This window comes from Myotis davidii, unplaced genomic scaffold (genome assembly GCF_000327345.1).
Source record: "Myotis davidii unplaced genomic scaffold, ASM32734v1 scaffold26, whole genome shotgun sequence".
Lineage (NCBI taxonomy): Eukaryota > Metazoa > Chordata > Mammalia > Chiroptera > Vespertilionidae > Myotis > Myotis davidii.
In genome coordinates, this window is record NW_006299245.1 from 1263720 (window position 1) to 1285192 (window position 21473).

General features: G+C 38.9%; 1 pseudogene; it reads right to left on the reverse strand.

The window, feature by feature from the left end:
• Positions 1-14411: 14411 nt before the first annotated feature.
• On the reverse strand, positions 14412-15426 carry LOC102771484 (annotated as a pseudogene).
• Between the last annotated feature and the right edge of the window lie 6047 nt (positions 15427-21473).

The window sequence follows — 21473 nt, forward strand, 5'->3', positions numbered from 1 at the left end:
GTCTGACGAGAGGGGTGTAATGTGGAGAGAGTAAGATCAGGTCAGATCTGATCATATAGGAATTTACAGGCTGAGGTGAGTTTAGATGTTATCTAAGGGTGATGGGAAATATGGGAGAGTTTGAGCAGGGAAATGAGATTTCAGTTTTAAACCACCACACTATGGTTATGTGGTGCATATACCAGAGAAGGACGGGAGTAGAAATGTGGAGGTGGGTCAGGGCATGACAGCAGTCAATCCTATTGACTGTTGTGTCCATTGACAGGATTGTGCCTGTTTATTTTCTAGGACAGGGGATAAATGAAAATATTTTGCACTGCTGAAGCACTATAAGATTGAAAATATGGAGATATTCATTTACATGAAGAACTTCTGTTGATAATTGACATCTAATAAGGCAGGATGCCAAATTGAACCAAAGTTAAGTCAGTGACAGCATGTAATAGATTGGCCCATCTGTCCATAAACCTGGTTTCCAGGTGAGCGGTCCAGCATCTTCCTGACCTCCATCCCCCAATGCCCAGATTCCACAGGTAAACATTTCATCTGCCTGGAGTAACCAGCATTCCCGTGCAGCGGGAAGGGAGACCGGAATGTGCGTATTGTTTGAAATTAGAAAGTCATGTGATGGTTTAAAGCACATTCCCCTCATCTCTCAATGGTGATGACTTTCTCTCTCGTAGCCCTCCTGCCCAAATTTGATCTTCCTCTTGTATTCCTGATCTTATTTCTTGTATTATAAGAAATCTAAGACATCATCTGTGGTGATGCATCATTATTTATTGTATCCCTGATATATATATACCACTACTTAAAATACTTAGTAGAAACACCATCAAATATAAGATGGGTCTCACCTTTAGCAATGCTTAAATGTAAAAAGAATGTGCTTGTTAGAATTAATGAAATGTTATCACCATCCACTTAGTCAGAAGCCTGAAGGTCACATAGGTTACTTACCCTCTCTCAACTCCTGCAGTTACTAGGCCCTGGAGTTTCTTCATCCAAAACCTCTTAAATTCCTGCTCTATCTCCCATTTCAGAAAACTCTGATCTGTTCTGGCTGGGATAACTTCCATTAGTCACTCACTAAGTGATTCTTCAAAATACAAGCAGAATGATATTCCAAAATACAACCTGATGATTGTACTATTTGGTTAGATTAAAAGCATCTGTTTTGTGTGGTTTTTTCCCTCTAGTTTGCTTCAGGGTAAAGTCTAATCTCCTTAGCATAACCTAAACATTCTTTGGAAGCTTGCCTCTACCCCTTTTCAAGTAGTTTCAAGTACATTGAAACCAACCAACATATAAAAACTTTATTCTTGCCCTAACTGGTTTGGCTCAGTGGAGGAGCATCGGCCTGGGGACCGGGTCCCAGGTTCAATTCCCGCCAAGGACATGTACCTTGGTTGTGGGCACATCACCAGTACGGGGTGTGCAGGAGGCAGCTGATCGATGTTTCTCTCTATCCCTCTCCCTTCCTCTCTGTAAAAAATCAATAAAAATATATTTAAAAAACAAACACCTTTATTCTCTCTGCCTGTAGTGGACTCTCCTGCTCCTTTTTCTGCCTTGAAAATACCTACTTATTTTTTATGAATCAGCTCAAATGTCACCTCCTCAGTAAACTCCCTTCGATGCGTCTATGCCCACTTGCAAAGGAGCCAGGCACTTATTCCTCTGTAGAAGGTGACTCCCAAGTCCCTACTTTATTCTTCATCATATTTTATAATTGTTTGCATTTCTGGATTGTGAGCACTTCAAGATCAACAACCATATTCTATCCATTTTCCTGGCTTCACCATGTAGCATTGGTCCTAGCAAATGTTTGCCAAACGAGTAAGTAAATAATGTGAAGCTGAAAAAGAACAACCCTTAATAAATAATATGAGATCTAAATGTTATGAAATATCCATCACTCCAACTTTGAAGAGGGAGTCATGGCCAACGGTAAAGCTTGGCCTCTCTTCCTCTCCTCAGCTCCCAGCGTGAAGTCCACTGGTGTGGGCTGGGGCCCAGAGCGTCATGGGACCTTGATCTTGGGACCCTCTGTGCCTCTAGTGTTCCCTGGACCCGTGTTTGTGAAACCTGGCAACCCAGGCGACCACAGAACATAGAGTGCCTTTTTGCCAGCCACCTCTGTATTCAAAAAAAAGAATCTAGATTCATTATTAGTTGATCCATACAGCTCATCATTAGAACTTTATTTTGTGAACTATTAATCACCATTTCAAAAAATTATAATGGTCATTTGCAAAGTTAGTCAACAATAAGGTGAGAAAGTAATAGCCCCTGGCAGATTTTTCACCGTAACTTTCCTTTAAGGACAGACCTCAAAAACCAGAAAAATTGCCATAAATGAATAAACAAATAAACAAATGAATGAATCTTAATAGTTAAGTATATAATCATTCCTTTAAATTCTACTAGGGCCCAGAAAAAAAATTTCCCCGATTTTACATCTTTCTACACCCTAGTACCTCATAGAGTGCCAGTACCTTGTGGGTACTTAATACATGTTGATTGAAAAATGTTGAAAGGAGAAACTTACTTTGAAATTTTTTTTCAATTTTATTTTTGTCTTGGCTTGTTTCTTTCAAACCTGGATAAATAACAGGGGAAAACATACTCATTAGTCTCTAAACCACTAATATCATGACTGGTATCCCTGTTGCCCCATGTTATTTCAATATAAATATCACAATAAATGTACAAAGCAGTGTTCAAAAGGTGGCTGGTCAGAAGGCTATAGGCCTGTATTAAAAGGAGGGTGAGGCCCAATTTTCTTTTTCTTATATGATATTCTAGTTGTATGGTCTACAGAGTTGTGAAAGGATTGAACAATAAGAAAGAAAATAATGGTATTCAAGAAGTCAAGGAAGGGAAAATAGTTGTTATATTGAGAACAAGTATATTTTTAAAAAATCCATGTTTATATGTATTTGCCATTTTGTAAATGGTTGAATATCATTAATTTCATATGGTTCAACCTAATAGCAAAGGGAAGGGAAATTGGAGAAAAATTATTTCTAAAACTAAAAGATATGTTCATTACTTGTTAATGCTTTGAAGGACAGAACAATAATGAAGGCACCCTTCAGTCTCAGAATCAGCCAGAGGCTGTAGCATATTGGTTAAGATGTGAATTTCAAAGTCAGACTTCCTTTAATTGAATCCTGCTTATACAACTTACTGTGTAATCTTGGTCAAGTCACTTAACTTCTTCTGTCTCAGTTTCTTCACCTATAAAAGTGGAAAATAAGGAGATCAGTCTTTGGGATCAAGCAGCTCTAGGTTATCTTTGAGCAAATTGATTTACTTTTTCTAAGCATATTTTTTTTATCAGTAAAATGGACAAAAGATTATACCTAATTCATACGGGTATTATGAAAAATAAAATTACTTATGTAAAACCCTCAACAGAGAAGTCATTAAGGGCTTAAAAAGTTGTAGCTATTACTATTAATAAATATTAACTACATTGACTGGAATATTAAAAATATATCTTCTTACAGTTTCCTAAAATTAACCAATTCAAAAAAGAGATTTAAATGTTTACTTTACAAACTTGTCCTTGAATATTCTGTAATAGCCGTCGCCTAGTTAATTTTTTAAGAAGTGAATTAGGATTATTTTTAAATCCACACAGGAACTCAGTTTTTATAATTTAAATGTATACTTTAAGTATTCATTTCCAAATGAATATTATATAAAACATTAAAATATTACTTCATGTAGCATAAAATCATAGTTATAAAGTTCTATGTATCAAAAATATTTAAAAAGTGAAACAAAAATACTGTTGGTGTTTTGGTAAACCAGGCATATTTTGTTGCTCTCTACAGTGAAGGAAAGGCAACAAAGGGTTGACAGAAGCCTAGTAAAGAGGATGCCATATACCTGAAGAGACAGCGCATGCTCCATTCCCCCTTCTTAATTCTCTCTATAGCTCTGACAGCACTGTTGTGTTTCATGGGCTTCAACTCCAAGGAGATATTTTTTTCACCTAGAATATTCTTACAAGTGATATAATTTAAAAGGCAAGGAAGAAAGACCTAGAACGTCTACTGAAATAGTCCCAGGAAATTTGGGAGACAAGCAGATAGAATATGAACAATAAAAGGTCAGCTCAGGCCTAGCCGGTTTGGCTCAGTGGATAGAGCGTCGGCCTGCGGACTCAAGGGTCCCAGGTTCGATTCCGGTCAAGGGCATGTACTTTGCGGGCATGTACATCCCAGTAGGGGATGTGGAGGAGGCAGCTGATCGATGTTTCTCTCTCGTCGATGTTTCTAACTCTCTAGCCCTCTCCCTTCCTCTCTGTAAAAATAATCAATAAAATATTTTTAAAAAAAAGATCAGCTCAGATTGAGTCTTCAAATAATTATGAGAGGTGTTTGTTAAAAAAGACACTCCTAGGGATTCATACATTCAAAGAGAAAAAGAATGAATTCAAAGGTAATGTCATGGCGATGCATATGATTGATGAAAAGGACAGCGTTAATGGTTATAGGAAAAGTGCTTTTATATAACTTTAAAAGGTAGAATAAATACACAACCTCAAAATACATCATTGGCCAGGAATGTATTCTCCCCTGAGGCGCAAGAGCTTTAAAGCCACATAAAATATTTCATTGTCTTGTGATTCATAATGCTGGCACATCTTACATCATATTCAATTAAAGAACAGTGCTTGTTTCTCTACATCGGCTTCCCACAGAGAAATGAGGGACACAAAGGCAAGTAGCATTGTCAGAAGTAAAATCTTGGTTGGAATCCCCATACCTCACTTTAAAGTGTCTGCTTCCAATATTACTATGTGCTCATATATTTTTCAAAATTTATCAGCCGGCAACAGTTTAGTTTGGGTTTAAACAAAGCAGATGGTGCCTGGAGGTCCTTTTTACATGCATTTGCTTTGATTCTGAAAGGAATGAGTCAGTATGGCAGAGTAGTTCAAGTTTAGCATTCGGTTTCACAAAGATCCAGTTCAAACACTTTATTTCAAGTTTCTAAGTCTCACTTTCCTCAATTGTAGAATAAAGAGTTATAATAATGCTCACTGCATTTGGTTGTAAAGAGCCTTAATCACATATAAACCAACCAACACAGAGTCTGGCACATGGTAAAAGCTAAGGTACTATAATTATTTTTTAGCTTTTTATTAGATAATGTTTGAAGAATTATAGGACTTATATGATGGCATTTACTTATTATGATGGGAAGTCAAGTCAAGTCCTTCTTGCTTCATGAAGTATCCTTAAGCTATAACAATCTCTTCTGCATTTGACACTAATTGTACACTTGGAGATATCTTTATTATAATTTGCTATGGTATGGTAGAGATTATTGCCTCAAAGCGTGAGATGAAATGATCATAAATGAGACTTCTGGGAAGAGGGACTAATTATATTTTTTCCTACTTCTCCCATTAAATATAATGTAAAATGTGCCCATTACCCATAAAACAAACATAAATAGACTCTGAAATATGGAGAGAAAAAGACAGACCACCTGGGGACATTATGATGGTGAATTCCCTGGGTTTTCTTCTTGCCTTATATATCCTGGAATGGGTGTTGGGAAAGCTGTTAACCTAGAAATACTAATAGGTACATACAAAAACAAGCAAGCAAGCAAATAAACAACCCCAGGTTTATCTAACTGAAGGGCCAAGAAAGGGCAGCCTAGCAAGATAGAAAACTTTGAGACAATAACCACTCTACTCCAGCCAAACACCACAGTAAAAAACTCTCCTCACCCCACCCACATCAGGTAAGGCCAAATGGGGAGCCTGGACTTCCATCCTCTCCAGGCTGCAGTGAAGGTACCAATGTTCCAACAATGGGGTGTCGGAGAAGACCAAGGTGGGAAACGGGAACTTTTACCCCCATTAGGCAGTGATGAGCTCTCACTCCATACTGCCCAATGACAGTATAAACCATCTGGGAACACCCCTTCCTGGAACTCATGCACATTCCTTCCTACTTCCCATTGTGGTGGTGCCAGGGGAGGCCTTGTGGGGAGATAGGACTTCCACCACTGCCCGGTGGTAATGGTTACAAGGCCATTCTGCCCACCCTTCCTTGCTGTGAACAGAAGTCGCAAGGAGAGCAGTACTGAGGCACTCCTACCTCTCCCAGCCACGGAGATAGCAGTGGGGGCCCAGCAGGAAGCTAGAACTCACACCCACACCCAGCAGTAATAAGAGCCCCCACCTGAGCTGCCAATAAAGGTTGAGTCTTGATCCTCTACTTCACCCGGAAATAATAAGGCCGCGTTCCCATTCATCTCTTCCCCTACTGAAGTGGTGTCAGAGGAAGCGAGCTGAACAGAAGGTTTAAATAAGATTCAGAATGTCTAACATAATACCCATAATGTCCTCATTTCAACGGAAATTCAGTCACTGTACCAAGAACCAGGAAAATCTCAAACTGAATGAAAACAAAATAGGTAGCAACTACTAGAAAAACTAGCACCTATTACACATAAGTTTTTATTCCTCCTGAAAATAGTTCCTCATTCATTCTATGAAGCTATTATTACTCTGATGCCCAAACTAGACAAAGACAGTTAAAAAAACAAATAAAAAACCCCACAAGCCAATATCCTTCATAGATGTAGATGCAAAGATCCTTAACAAATATTACCAAATAAAATTCAGACATCCATATACATTTATATTTACATATATAATACACATACATAAAAATTATACATACTTGGTGTAATATTTGAAAATTAATCAATGTAATTCCCCATTAATATACTAACAATAAAGTCGCATGATTATACCAAGTAATGCACAAAAAACATTTGACTAAATTCAACACATGATAAAAATGTTTAGCTTGACCAGTGTGGCTGAGTGGTTGAGCATCAACCCATGAACCAAAGGTCACAGGTTCCATTCCCGATCAGGGCACATTACCAGTTTGCGGCTCAATCCCTAGTATGAGACATGCAGGAGGTAACTGTTCGATGTTTCTCTCTCATCGATGTTTCTATCTCTCTATCCCTCTTCCTTCCTCTCTCTCTAAAATTAATAAAAAACATTTAAAAAAATGTTTACAAAAATAGGAATAGAGAACCTCCCCAATTTGATCAAGAGCTTCCATAAAAAACCTACAGATAACATTATACTCAATGGTGGATGATTATGCTTTTCATTTAAGATCAAGAACAAGAAAAGAATGTCTTGCCCTAACCTGTTTGGCTCAGTGGATAGAGCATCAGCCTGCGAACTGAAGGTCCCAGATTCAATTCTGGTCAAGGGGCATGTACCTTGGTTGCAGGCACATCCCCAGTAGGGGGTGTGCAGGAAGCAGCTGATCGATGTTTCTCTCTCATCGATGTTTCTAACTCTCTATCTCTCTCTCTTCCTCTCTGTAAAAAATCAATAAAATATATTTTTAAAAAAAGAATGTCTCCTCTTACCACTCTTATTCACCATAGTGCTAAAGTTCTAGCCAGTGCAATAAAGGGCAGAGAAAGGTATATAAACCAAGAGGGAAGAAATAAAAACTGTCCTTATTTACAGTCTGCATAGAAAATCCCAAGAGATCTACAAAAAACCTCCTACAACTAATAAGTGAGTTCATTAAGGCCACAGGATACAAAATGAGCATATTAAAACCAATTATGGCCGAAACCAGTTTGGCTCAGTGGATAGAGCATCGGCCTGCAGACTGAAAGGTCTCAGGTTTGACTCCGGTCAAGGGCATGTACCTGGGTTGCGGGCACATCCCCAGTGGGAGATGTGCAGGAGGCAGCTGATCGATGTTTCTCTCTCATCGATGTTTCTGACTCTCTATCTCTCTCTATTCCTCTCTGTAAAAAATCAATAAAATATATTTTTAAAAAACCCAATTATGTTTCTATATACTAACAATTACTAGTAATATGTTGACACCAACATTAAAAACACAATACCATTTACAATCACTCCAAACATTAAAATACTTAGGTATAAATATCAAAAAAACAGGATGCCTGTACTGAAAATCACAAAACACTAGTAAAAGAAATAAAAGGAGGTCTAAATAAATGGAGAGATATACCATGTTCATTGATTGGAAGATTCAACATAATAAAGATGTCCATTTTTCCTGATTTGATATATAAATTTAATGCAATTTCTATCAAAATCTCAGCACGATTTTTGTAGCTATAAAAAAGATCATTCTAAAATTTATATGAAAAATCAACAAAAGGAGAGTTAAAACAATTTTGAAAAAGAAGAATGAAGTGGGAGGAATCAATCTACCCAATTTCATGATTTTTATATACTTCACTAGAGGCCTGGTGCATGAAATTCGTGCACCAGGGGAGGGGGGCGGATCCCTCAGCCAGGCCTTCGCCCTCTCAGAGTCGGGGACTCCTTGGGGATGTCCGCCTGCTGGCTTAGGTCTGATCCTCAGCAGTCAGACATCCCTTCCACAGTCCGGGACCCCTCTCTCCTTACTGTGGGAGAGGCTCCCACCACCTCTGCTGTACTCGCCAGCTGTGAGCCCTGCTTCTGGCTGAGCAGCGCTCCCCCTGTGGGAGTGCACTGACCACCAGGGGGCAGCTCCTGTGTTGAGCATCTGCCTCCTGGTGCTCAGTGTGCATCATAGTGACTGGTCATTCTGGTCGTTCTACCATAATGGTAGCTTCGGCTTTTATTATATAGATTAATCAAAACAGTGTGTTATCAGTGGAGAGATAGACACATTAAACAGTGGACTATAATAGTCAGAAAATAGATCCATATAAAAATGCCTACCTGATTTTTTGACAAAGTTACAAATGCAATTCAGTGAAATAAAAATTGCCTTAAAAAAAAAAAGTGCTGCTAAAAAGAAAAAAAGGTACTAGAGTAATTGGAGCAAATGAATTAAAAAAGCAACAGAGATTCATCCGGTAGACATGGCTCAGCGGTTGAGCGTTGATCTATGAACCAGGAGGTCACGGTTCAATCCAGTTAGGGCACATGTCAGTCCCCAGGGTGAGGCATGCAAGAGGTGCCAACCAATGATTCTCTCCCATCATTGATGTTTGTCTCTCTCTTCCTCTCCCTTCTTCTCTGAAATCAATAAAATATATATATATTTAAAAAACCAACAGAATTTCAACCTAAACCTCAGATCTTATCCAAAGATTATCTCAAAATAGATCAACTACATAAATGTAAATTTAAAAATTATAAAATTTCAGAAAAACTCACAGTAAAAAAATCTTTGAAATCTAGAGATAGACAGAGTTCTTAGACTTGACCCAAAACAAGATCCATAAAATAATGATTAAAATGAAAAACTTATGCTTTGTGAAAGATCCTGTTAAAGAGGATGAAAACACAGACTAGTGTTTAAATACATAAAGAACTCTCAACAGTACAAAAAAAAAAAAAAAAAAAAAGCCAATTAGAAAATGAACAAAAGAGCCGAAGCCGGTTTGGCTCAGTGGATAGAGCGTCGGCCTGCGGACTGAAAGGTCCCAGGTTCGATTCCGGTCAAGGGCATGTACCTGGGTTGCGGGCACATCCCCAGTGGGAGATGTGCAGGAGGCAGCTGGTCGATGTTTCTCTCTCATCGATGTTTCTAGCTCTCTATCTCTCTCCCTTCCTCTCTGTAAAAAATCAATAAAATATATTAAAAAAAAAAAAAAAGAAAATGAACAAAAGACAGAAAGAGACATTTCACCAAAAAGAACACACAGATTGCAAATAAGCACATGAAAAGATGTTTAACATTATTAGCATTTGGAAAATACAAATTAAAACCACAATGACGTATCATTACACACCTATCAGAATGGCTAATTTTTAAAAAAGTAGTGAAAACACTACATTGCTGGTGGAAATGTAAATTAGTATACCTGTTCTGGAAATTATTTAGCAGTTCCTTAAAAAATTAAACATGGCCCTAGCTGGTTTGGTTCAGTGCATGGGGCCTGCAGACTGAAGAGTCCCAGGTTTTATTCCGGCCAAGGGCACATGCCTGGGTTGCGGGCTCAATCCCCAGTAGTGGGCGTGCAGGAGGCAGCCAATCAATGATTCTGTCTCATCATTGATGTTTCTATCTCTCTCTCCCTCTCCCTTTCTCTCTGACATCAATAAAAATATATTAAAAAAAAACACAAACTAACTAACTAAACATGCAATTACACAATGACTCAGCAATCTCACTCGTGAGCATTTATCCTGGAAAAATAAAAACTTATGTTCACATGAAAGCCTATACACAAACGCTATAGTAGCTTTACGCATGAGAGCCAAAACCTAAAAACAACCCAGATAATCTTCCTGGATGAATGGTTAAATATCTGCGGTACATCATATCATGGAGTGCTCTTCAGTAAAATGGAATGAATGTTTGATACATGGAACAATCTGGATAAATCTATAGAGAATAATGACGAGTGAGAATGTAAATCCTGAAAAGGCTACATACTATATGATTCCATTTATATCATATTCTTAAAATGACAAAATTAAAGAACTGGAGAACAAATTAGTGGTTCCTGGGTGGGGATACTAAGCAGGGAGTTGGGGCAGGAGGGAGGCAGGTGTAGCTTTGAAAGTACAACACAGGGATTCCTGGGGTGGTGGAATTGCTCTGGATTGTCTTAATGCCAATACCTGGTTGTGATATGGTGCCATAATTTTGCAAATGTTACCATTGGGGGAAACGGGGTAAATGGTACATGGAATTTCTCTGGGTTATTTTTTACAACTGCATATGAATATATACTTTTTTCAAAAGAAAGTTTAAGTACATATATATATATCAGAAGTTCTGGATTCTGATCCTATATCCAGATGAACTTTAAAAAGACAGTGATTACTCAGCCTCCATTTACTCATTTGTAAAAGAGTAAATAAAGTGTGTACTATATCCTGGAATTGGGCAAGTAAAGAGAAAATGTTTAAGAATTTGCACATAGCTACATACTTGGAATCAGACTTCTGGAACAGAAGGGACCATACTAATTTTCTATTTCATTGCTCTCTAGATTATTATTTTCTGGGCCATGGAAACCATGGGTTGGACATTGTAGAGTGATGGGAAGTAGAGTAGAAAGTGTGTCCGTATATCCTTCTCCTTCTAACATTCCATCCCAATTCAGTCAGCCTTGCTTTCATTTGTTTTCCATACTAGAATTCTCAGGGATTTTGTAGAAAAAAAAAGTTTTTTTTTCTTCTTCCCTATTTCATTGACTAGGAGACTGGCAACCAGAAAGGTTTAGTGACTTACTCAAAATGCGAAGATCGTTGGCGGTGGAGCTATAAACAGAACCAGCACTACTGACTCTAAGTCCAGTGTTTTTTCACTAAATCATGGTGCCTTGTTATTTTGATTGAATTCTCAGTATTTTTGTCAACAATGCAAGTAGCTTCTTAAACAGCTAGTAATTTGCTAAAGTAATAACATTTATTGTTGTCTAGAGCCATAACTTTATATACCATTTTCCTTAAACAGATGGGTCGAAATTGTAGACCTGTTGATAATGGTGGCATTGGATATTGTTTATAGGTGGAAAGCGTTCAAGGAGTGTCTCACACACCATTCAGAGTACATATTTGGTAAAAGCTTGTTAGTGCCACCTAGTGGTTCAAGTGATAAAGCACTAGTTCAGAAGACATTTTAGATTCCCCCTTTTGTTAAGGCTATTTCAATTACTATACTAATAAAAAACTTTCTTCTCTGATAGAGCAAATTACATGAGTTATTTTCAAGCCCAAATTACTTAATAGTTGTAATTAATTTTAAATCAAAATAGTGAATCTTTACTTAATCCAGATCCTTAGGATTTGCGTAAAAAAATTAACAGGCAGGTTACTCTAGGGACTTAAAAGTCTTAACTTATTCTTAAAAAATAAAATATGCAATCCATATTTTTTATTAAATCAAGTGTTACTCTGAGTGAAAAAATATCTCATGATCATGTTAAAAACTCATGTCACCGGGCTGCAATTAGAATTAAGTGTTCAACTAAACCACTAAAAGGGTTTTTAACTCTTTGAAGTTTTCTAATGAACATACGTTTCTTTCAATGAAAACCTATACTTAACGGATACAATCCTTCTAACATCAAAGCAATTATTTGAGCAGACCAAACCCACCCCAACAACTATTGAATCCTTACAACACTTAATTACTTAAATATTCTTATCATAAAACAATTTTCTTTCTTTTATGAGCGGTCATGAAAGGAGTGAATCATAAAATCATTTATTTGCTCAAGGTGTTATTAACTTTAAAAACTGCTGGTCTTCTGGGATGGCCCACATAACAAGGCTATTTTCAGCACAATTATGACAATGGTGACTAAATACTTAAGTACACAAAAAATATCTGGTAGACAAGGATAAGGGAAGTTGTTAACAAGTCTGTGGAGGGAACAAATCCAAGAACATAGGCTACAAAAGCAGCCATTGAGAGGAATGGAGCCAGGGGCAGGAAGAGAAGAGAAAAAGATAATAAGAATAAAGGTGAGGTACCATCTGGCAAAAAAAAAGTCTGAGACAGTACTTGAGAGGGCTGAAAAAGTTTAACAGGAGAAATTTGGAAAACAAATTTAAGTGCCCATTTAAAAGTTTCAACCTGTGCAAATTATACTTCCCATTGTACAGGATTTATTTTAATAATTGAATACTTTATTAATTTATTTATTTTACTCTTCACTTGAAGGTATTTTTCCATTGATTTTGAGAGAGAGTGGAAGAGAGGGAAAGACAGAGAGAAATATTGATGTGGGAGAAACACATAGATAGGTTGCCTTCTGCACAAGCCCCGGCCAGGGTTGGTTAGGAACCTGCAACCGAGGTACGTGGCCTTGACTGGAATCGAACCTGGGACCCTTTGGTGTGCAGGCCGATACTTTATCCACTGAGCTAAACCAGCTAGGGCAATAACTGAATATGTTTAAAGCATTGACAAGGTATATTTTCACACTGCCAATTAAAAAAAAGGTTAAGAAAATGTGAAGCAAATGTAGCCCACTTCCAAATGCTAGGGTCAGAGGTGAAGTTTATGAGTAGCACTCATTAGTATGTCAGGCAATATTAAGTTCTTTATGTGAGTTACCAACTGACTAATTGAAGTTATTTCCTGCTTTTAAAAAAATCTGGACATTCTTGGAATACCCTCAGGTTTTTCCAGTTAAACGGTTTAGATTGAATGTTGATGTTGAAGACAGGTGGGAGCAAAATAGGTTTTGAAGGGAAAGTACATGAAGCCTTTTGTGGTTGACTTCTTGAGGTTACGTGAAGTGGAATGGGCGTGGTGTCAGATTGTTTAGATCCTGGCTTCATTGCTTATGTATGCCCTGAGCTCATGACTTCAGTTTCTCCCTCTGTAAACTGGGAATTATTCTGCCTATTATGGTCATTGTGAGGATTCAATCATATAAATATATTGTGGCACTCGTTAGGTGATCAAGAAATGTTCATTTCTTTTTTCTTGGAGACTAAACACACCAGACAATATTAGTAAAGCAATCAGCAAAGCATTCAGCGTTCTTTCCCAGGGTCTTTTGGCTTCACTGGCAGCACAGATCTGTACCGGCAAAGAAATCAGGAGCTGTTTTTAATAAGTTTCACATAAAATTCTTATGCCCTTAGAATGTAGTATTACACATAATTATAACAAGTAGATTTTGGATCTAGGGAGCTATATTTTTAAATCCAATAATTACAGAAACTCGCTTGTTCTATATTAACTTGAGGTCGCTAATTTCTTAGTGTAGAGCCAACATGGAATTTTTTAAAGAATAAGAGAATAATAAGTATGTAGGCCACAAAAAGAACACTTCTATTTTTAGAACCAGTATCCACCAAATGGGAAATGTTGGTGGTGTCCAATGAGATTTTTGTACAAAGATTTGAGAAAATACTCTTGCTTCTATTAACATTCACAAAGATGTATAAATGAATACAGATGATGGTTTTTAAGGATTTTATTTGAATCATTCCCCCTTCCAATGTTATTCCTGTTTAAAACCCAGAGCATAAATATGCTACAACTGATTAAAGGCCGCCATCGAGATGTGATGTTTATACTAGGGACTCTCAACAACTGTTTGACACTCACCTACACTCATATCAATAAGTTGTGTTTATAGATGTATCCATCACTTTTAAAAAGAATTTTATAAGTTTAATGTGAAATTTTTAAAAATACAAATAGAAGGTCACTTTCTTTAATTTACAAAAACACACGAGTAGAAACAAAAGCAAATTAAACATTCCCACATTTGTTTACACCACTATAGTTTTTCATATCAAATTCACCATTCAAACACTAGGAAGCAGGTGGCGATTTAGGGCTGGGAAAGAAAGAAAACAAAGACAACTTTTCTACCATGTGGATTCTATACTGTGTAGAGCTGTGCTCACAGAGACAGTGTCTCTGGCTTCTCCACTGTGAGGGAGTTCAGTTGTATATAACATGGAAGCTGTTCAAAAGCTGAGGGAGACCAGACATGATGGTTTTTACCCTGGTGCATTGTCACACCTTTCAAACAACGGTAGGGCTACCAGCTTGTCATTTTTAGGCACTGAAAACAAGGCTTCTCTTGAAGTTGAACCAAAAACAACTTCTTATGTTCCCTCGGTTTTGAAATATGTGCAGGACTCTATGGATACTGAGGAGGTTCAAAATTTGGTCTCCACCAGTTACCAATACAGTCCCCAATGACCCAGTTTTACAGGACTCCATCCTGATGACTACCTCTGTCATTAACGTATTAGTCTTTCAACTTCATCTTCTCCTGGGTTCAGTTCACCACCAGGTAGTTTGAAGAAAGTTGTTCCCAGCTGGAGCAGTAACATATGGGGTAGCTGGTGCCCATGTACAATCAGAACCCCTTCTACAGTCCTGCTCATCCAATTTTATCAAATTCCTCACTCATGCATTGAAATCTGTCTGCCACATAGAAGCTCTTCCTCCCTCCCTCCCTCCCTCCCTCCTTCCCTCCCTTCCTTCCTGCCATTTTATTTTTAAATATATTTATTGATTTTTAGAGATAGGTGAAGGGAGAGAGATAGAAGAACATTGATTGGAGAGCAAAACATCAGATTGGCTGCCTCCTGCACATGCCCTACTGGGTGGGATCCAGCCTGCAACCCAGGCATGTGCCCTGATGGGAAATTGAACCAGCAGCCCTTCTGTGTAAAGAATGACACCCAACCAACTGAGCCAGTCCAGCCAGGGCGAGAGGCTCTTTTGTACCAAAAGTATAATTGGTGAGAGGATAGAGGATGATGGTGGGTCCCAAGGTGAGGGGCTTGGTCTGCTGGGTGTACTTGTTGACACCCCATCCTCCGCCAGTGGGTCTGAGGGCTATAGGACTGGGTGGCACCGCAGCCTTGCTGGTGAGGCAGACCGGCCCGTTTGGGCAGTGGTTATCTGCATCCCACTCAGCAGCCATTAACACAGACATACTCATTCTTAACTCAGTGGTTTACTGATGAACTGAGCAAAAGGAAAAAAAAGATTGGCATATTGATAAAGGGCAAATTCAGCCCCTTTTTTAAAAATCTGGCAATATTTAAAGTAAAATTATGATGGAAATTTTAACTAAACTTTTAAAACATTGACTAATAATTATATGTAAGAAGTAGTCCTTAAGTGTGCCTATTTATATAATTTTCCACTTGAAATCTTGTTTAATATTTCCCTTATGAAACCTCTAAATGTATTTTGTCTCTTTCTAGATCATTTTAAAAATTAAAACCCCTCAATATTGTTCTTTGCTTTTCTGAATTGATATTATTCTCTTTATTGACATCTAATATTATTTTACTTATTGACCCATTTATTCATTCACTCAGTTTTAGGTGCATCTCACACTGTAGGGGTTTGGATTTGCCTGTGTGCCTTATGCATAATTCTAGCCAAGGCAGCAGGAGAAACACTTAGAAGTGCATTTCTTTGACTATTCTGAGCAGCCATGATAACTTGCCTTTAGGGTTACAATCTCAGGGGGAGAAGGGTGGAAGCGAGTTACCAAATGTTGCTCCCACCCCCCAGGTCCAGATGTAAAGGAAAGAGGACAGGTGAGGGGTGAACTCCACAGTTACAACCAGTGGCATGAGCAAGGAGGCTCTGAGGTGTGAGGACGGAGAGGGCCTTCTCACATCTGTGACTGCAAGTTACTAGCACTCCTTATCCTCCACTCTGTCTCTGCTTCTTCACTTACGCCTCTGTGACATCCTCGCTTCTTGCCCAAGAAGTCTCAGGTCTGACAACGAAAGGCTACAAGATCAATTCCAACTCTGCAGTTCTATGATGTTCACTAAATCTTTTTATTGATTAATCTTGATAAATGACAACATGCTTCTTTAAGCATAGATATTACTGTATAATATTTTTGTTAGATTCAATGCATATCTCTTTTTTCTGTTACTGCACTAGTTTTACCTCCTAGCATATCACACATATTTTGCATGCTTAAAATAGCCTCTAAAATGAATTCAATTTGTATGAAGTGTAAAGGGAAAAAATGACTCATTTCAGGGACTTCGACAAAAATAAGACTTGCTGCTGACATGGTCTGGTAGGAGGACTGATGAAACCCATGGCCTATATAACTCCTGGGAGGTGCAGGGGCGGGGAGGGGAGTGGGGGAGAAAACCAGGCTTCACAAAGTGGGGCCTATTTTAGCCGAGTCTTGACAGCTGTGTAGGAAACAAGGTAGCTCATGGGCAAAAACATGGGAAGTCTGGGGTTTCTTCTGAGAGTGCAAATATATTACTGTTCATGGAGCTTAGCTGGGGCCTTAATCATTAAGCCCTCAGAACAATGAGGTGCTTGGTTCTGGTCAGCATCAAACAAGTCTTAGGAACAAAGCCTGTGGCTTGTGGACCACAGAAACAGAGTTTTAGTCAAACTAAATATAACATCGGCCCAGAAAAGCAGAATGACCGCACTGTCCACATCCTTAAGCTAGGCAACGCCATAGGTGACATCAGGACCAGGTGCAATGATCACCTACCCCTGTCCTGGCCTCAACCCATCAGTAGAGTCGGAGACCCTAACTCCCTTAGTCACCATGATTAATGATGGCCCCCTATATAACCCATCTCCTGATAGCATCTGAAAATTGAAATCTGCTTTCAAAATTTCTCCAAATTTCCTCACTCTACAAATAAGTTGTTTTCCTTTTTCCATATCTGTTTCTGATTTGCATCCAAAGGCATATATTTTAGTGGTATATGTATTTTTATTCCTTACTTTGTGTAATATTAAGTTGAAAATATTAAAATATTCATGGTTCTTTCTGGTAAATTTAGTTATTCTTCTACTACATAAGGTAATTCAACAGGTTTAAAACCCAGGCTTTTGGCAATGAGTTGACAATAATTACCTCTGTATAATGATGGAGTCCCCTTGTTTCTTTACACTTCTCCACTCTTGCAAACCATCCTGCTCCCACCAAACAGCTGACCCAAGGATGACTCATGTTATTCACACAAACACACCTTTCATTTATTCACGTCCTACATCTGAAATGCCTCTTTCTCCATTCAAACTCTTTCCATAAAAAATGTTTAATTTAAAAAAAAGCCAAATTACAGAAAATGTTATACACTTCCCCACTGGGATGCCTCTCTCCATGCAAATTCTATTCATTAAAAACAGTTTAATTTTAAAAATATCACTTTATAGAAAACTTGGAAAATACAAGAAGAAATATTACCTGTAAAAGTACTCCCTTGTACAAAATGATATATTTTTGTCCATTTGGCCTAGCCTTTTCTAAAACTAGCTTTTAAAATTGTGTAATACAGAGCTTTTCTTTCCAGTAATGGCAGGACAGCTTGGACTAAGTCTCCCACAAATAACAATTATGGATTCTGGGCAGTCTCCCTCCTGGGAGCACAGCCACGCCTTCTGCCTGTCTCCCCTTCTCCATCTCCTTCCCCCCACCAGGATGGGTTTCCTTGCCTCATTCTCCTAAGCTCTGGGGGTCCTTCTTTTGTCTTTGTAACTTGTTTCCTGAGCCCATTTCTTTTACTAATCACTTCTTCTACCTCTGTGAGTTTCTAAATAAACTTCCTCTTATTTAACAAACAAACAAACAAATAAACAATTACGGACTCTGGACAAAATATAAGAAATAATTAGAGAATGACCAAAAGCAGGCATAAATTGGAGAGAACTCCGCCCTGGGAAACAGGGAACTACACTTGGTGAGATCCATGTTTAAACAGATTTACTCCTGAGGGGTTCCCCTGTGAGTGCCGTGGAGGGCAGCTAGAGCTTAAGCTGGATCTTGAAGCCTGAGGTGTGAGAGGACAGAGTCTGGGGCTGCTAGAACAATTGAAAACTGAGGGAAGATTTTGGAGATAAGAGCCATAGAGATGAGAGTCCCCAAATCTGTGTATAAACTTCCTTCAAGCCCTAGCCGGTTTGGCTCACTGGATAGAGCGTCAGCCTGGGGACTGAAGAGTCCTGGGTTTGATTCCCGTCAAGGGCATGTACCTTGGTTGCGGGCACATCCCCAGTGGGGGGTGTGCAGGAGGCAGCTGATCAATGTTTCTCTCTCATTGATGTTTCTAACTTTCTATCCCTCTCCCTTCCTCTCTGTAAAAAATCAATAAAATGTATTTTTAAAAAAACAACTTCCTTCAAATTCTTGGATGGCCTCTTAATTGCGCATGCATGGTCTTTGAAAGCCCAGGAAAGCAGCAACTAGAAAATGCTGAGATATTTTGGTTGTTGCCCACCAGGAAAGAGATAGAGTATGGGTTTTGAAACCTACCTATATTCTTAGTCCACTTGGCTATTATAACAAAACTAGTGACCCAGTGCACGGATTTGTGCACATTGAAAGAAAATAAATTAGGTGGCCAGTGGGGCTGGACTAGGGAAGGTGGGCTGGACACACGCTGGAGCCAACCTTCCGAGGTCCCTCCCCAGCTGGCTGCACCTGGGGCGGTGCAGTGAGCAGAGTCCCTCCAGCAGGTTGGGTTCCTTTGGCCTGGTGGAATCGCACAGCTCCATGAGGAATCAGGCTCCCTCCCCTCTGGTTCTGGGGTGCATCACCTGAGAATTGCCACTGCCAAGTCACTGCAGCTTGGTAGTTCCTGCGTTGAGCGTCTGCCCCCTGGTGGTCAGTGCACATCATTTCTACCGGCTGGTTGGATGGTTACTTAGCCTTTTATATATATAGATGTCACAGGCTGGCTTATAAATATTTATTTCTCACAGTTCTGGAGGCTGGCAGTCCAAGATCAGGGTGCCAGCAGGGCCAGGGAGGGCCTTCTTCCAGGTCACAGACTTCTTGTTGTGTCCTTACATGGTGGAAAGATCGAGGGAGCTCTGTAGGATCTCTTTTATAAAAGCACTAATCCCATTCGTGAAAGCTCCACCCCATGACCTAATCACCTCCTAAGGCCCGTTCCTAATACTATAACATTGGGTGTTAGAAATAAATCATGTGAATTTTAGGGAGACACAAACATTCAGACCACAGTACCTACCAACTCAGGGGGGCTTGGTAAACACTTCAAAAAAAGTTTTCTTGGGGAGAGAGATATAGAAACATTGATGAGAGAGGAACATTGATCAGCTGCCTTCTGCAGGACCCCTACCTACTAAGGGTCGAGCCCGCAACCCAGGCATGTGCCCAGACCGGAATCTCTGATTTATAGGTCAACCACTGAGCCACACTGGCTGGGCAACACTTCAAGTTTTCAATCAAAACTAGAGGGGGGCCATACCTTTAGAGTAAAAACTATTTTCCAGGACTAAAATTTTGCTTAGAGGTTAAGAATAAATTGGAAATAGATCCATCATAAAAGTATATGAAGTAAGCTTACAGAAGTTCAGAGTCATCAGCCAGTAACTTAGCTGCCCGCTAGAATGGAAATCAGAACACTTCAGAGGAAAATGAATTCATGTTCATGGACAATTATTATCTACAATGTCGAGGATAAAATATATTAAACATGTAGAGAAACAGACAATGTGACTCAAGATCAAGAGAAAAAGTAGTTAATAGTAACAGACCCTGACATGACCCGTATGTTAGAATTAGCAGGCAAGAACTTTGGAGTTGTTAAAATATTTTTTCAAAGACTTGAAGGAAAAAAATAGTCATAGGCCTCAAAGGCGAGAAGACAGTTATGTTGATTTTTTAAAATTTAAGCTTGCAAGACACCTTGATTTTTAAGACACCTGCCTTCCCATACCTGCAAGTTTAGGCTTTTTGTCTCCCTAGCAAGCAGAGAAAAAGTGATGTTAAGGGGATTGGCTACCTCCCCTCCCCACCCCACCCCACCCTGAAGTGTATGGGACTGTTGTGAAATTGCTTGTCTCATAAAAAAAAAAAATCCTCCTGGCTTGGCCGATGTGGCTTGAGTGTAGACCTATGAGCCAGGAGGACACGGTTCGATTCCTGGTCAGGGCACATGCCCTGGTTGCAGGCTCCATCCCTCCTGTGGGTTGTGCAGGAGGCAGCCGATTAATGATTCTCTCTCATCATTGATGTTTTTCTCTTTCTCCCTCTCTGAAATCAATAAAAATATATTTTTAAAAAACCCTTCTGTTTTATTTGATTTCCTAGTAAAATGAACTCAATTTGTCTGCATGTGCCCTTTTCCCCATCCAGGGTATATGTGCGATGATGGGACACATGAGCTTTTATTTTTAATCGATCACTGGTGTTACTCAAGGCTTGTTCTCTATATGGTCACTTATCTATTAATGCAGGATACTGTACCTACGTTTTAGGTTATCACAAGGGATTTTATTTTTGAATTCTCTATTTCTTTTCAAAAGATAAACAGCTGATGCTAGAATGCAGTATGTCTCAAAACATGGCCCCTGGACCAGCAGTATCAGAATCAACTGGGGACTTGATAGAAATGCAAACTCACTGGTCCCACCCCAGATCCTAAATACTGAATTAGAAATAGGAGTGAGGCACAACTATGTCTGAACAAGCTCTCTAGGGCAGTGGTTCTCAACCTTCTGGCTCTTTAAATACAGTTCCTCATGCTGTGACCCAACCATAAAATTATTTTCGTTGCTGCTTCGTAACTGTAATGTTGCTACTGTTATGAATCATAATGTAAATATGATACGCAGGATGGTCTTAGGCGACCCCTGTGAAAGGATTTTCGACAGCCAAAGGGGTCGCGACCCACAGGTTGAGAACCACTGCTCTAGGGAATTCAAGTTTGAGAACAACTGTTTTAGAGGAATGATAAAGCTAACCATTCCTGGGACATTGCTAGGACAAGAAATACTACACACTTGGATTATAGTACTCTGATCCCTCTTGGAACATCATGACACTTACGGAAGCACATCTTTTATTCCAGATTTTGCTTTTGAAAGCAGTAATAAGAAACCAGTGTCTGAACAGAAATACTACAAAAAAAGTAGAGACATGGGAAAATGTATATTATATGTATAAATCATTGGTAAAATCCATGAGAAAAATCATTTCCTGAGAATTGATCTAAAATGTTCATTTTATCCCAT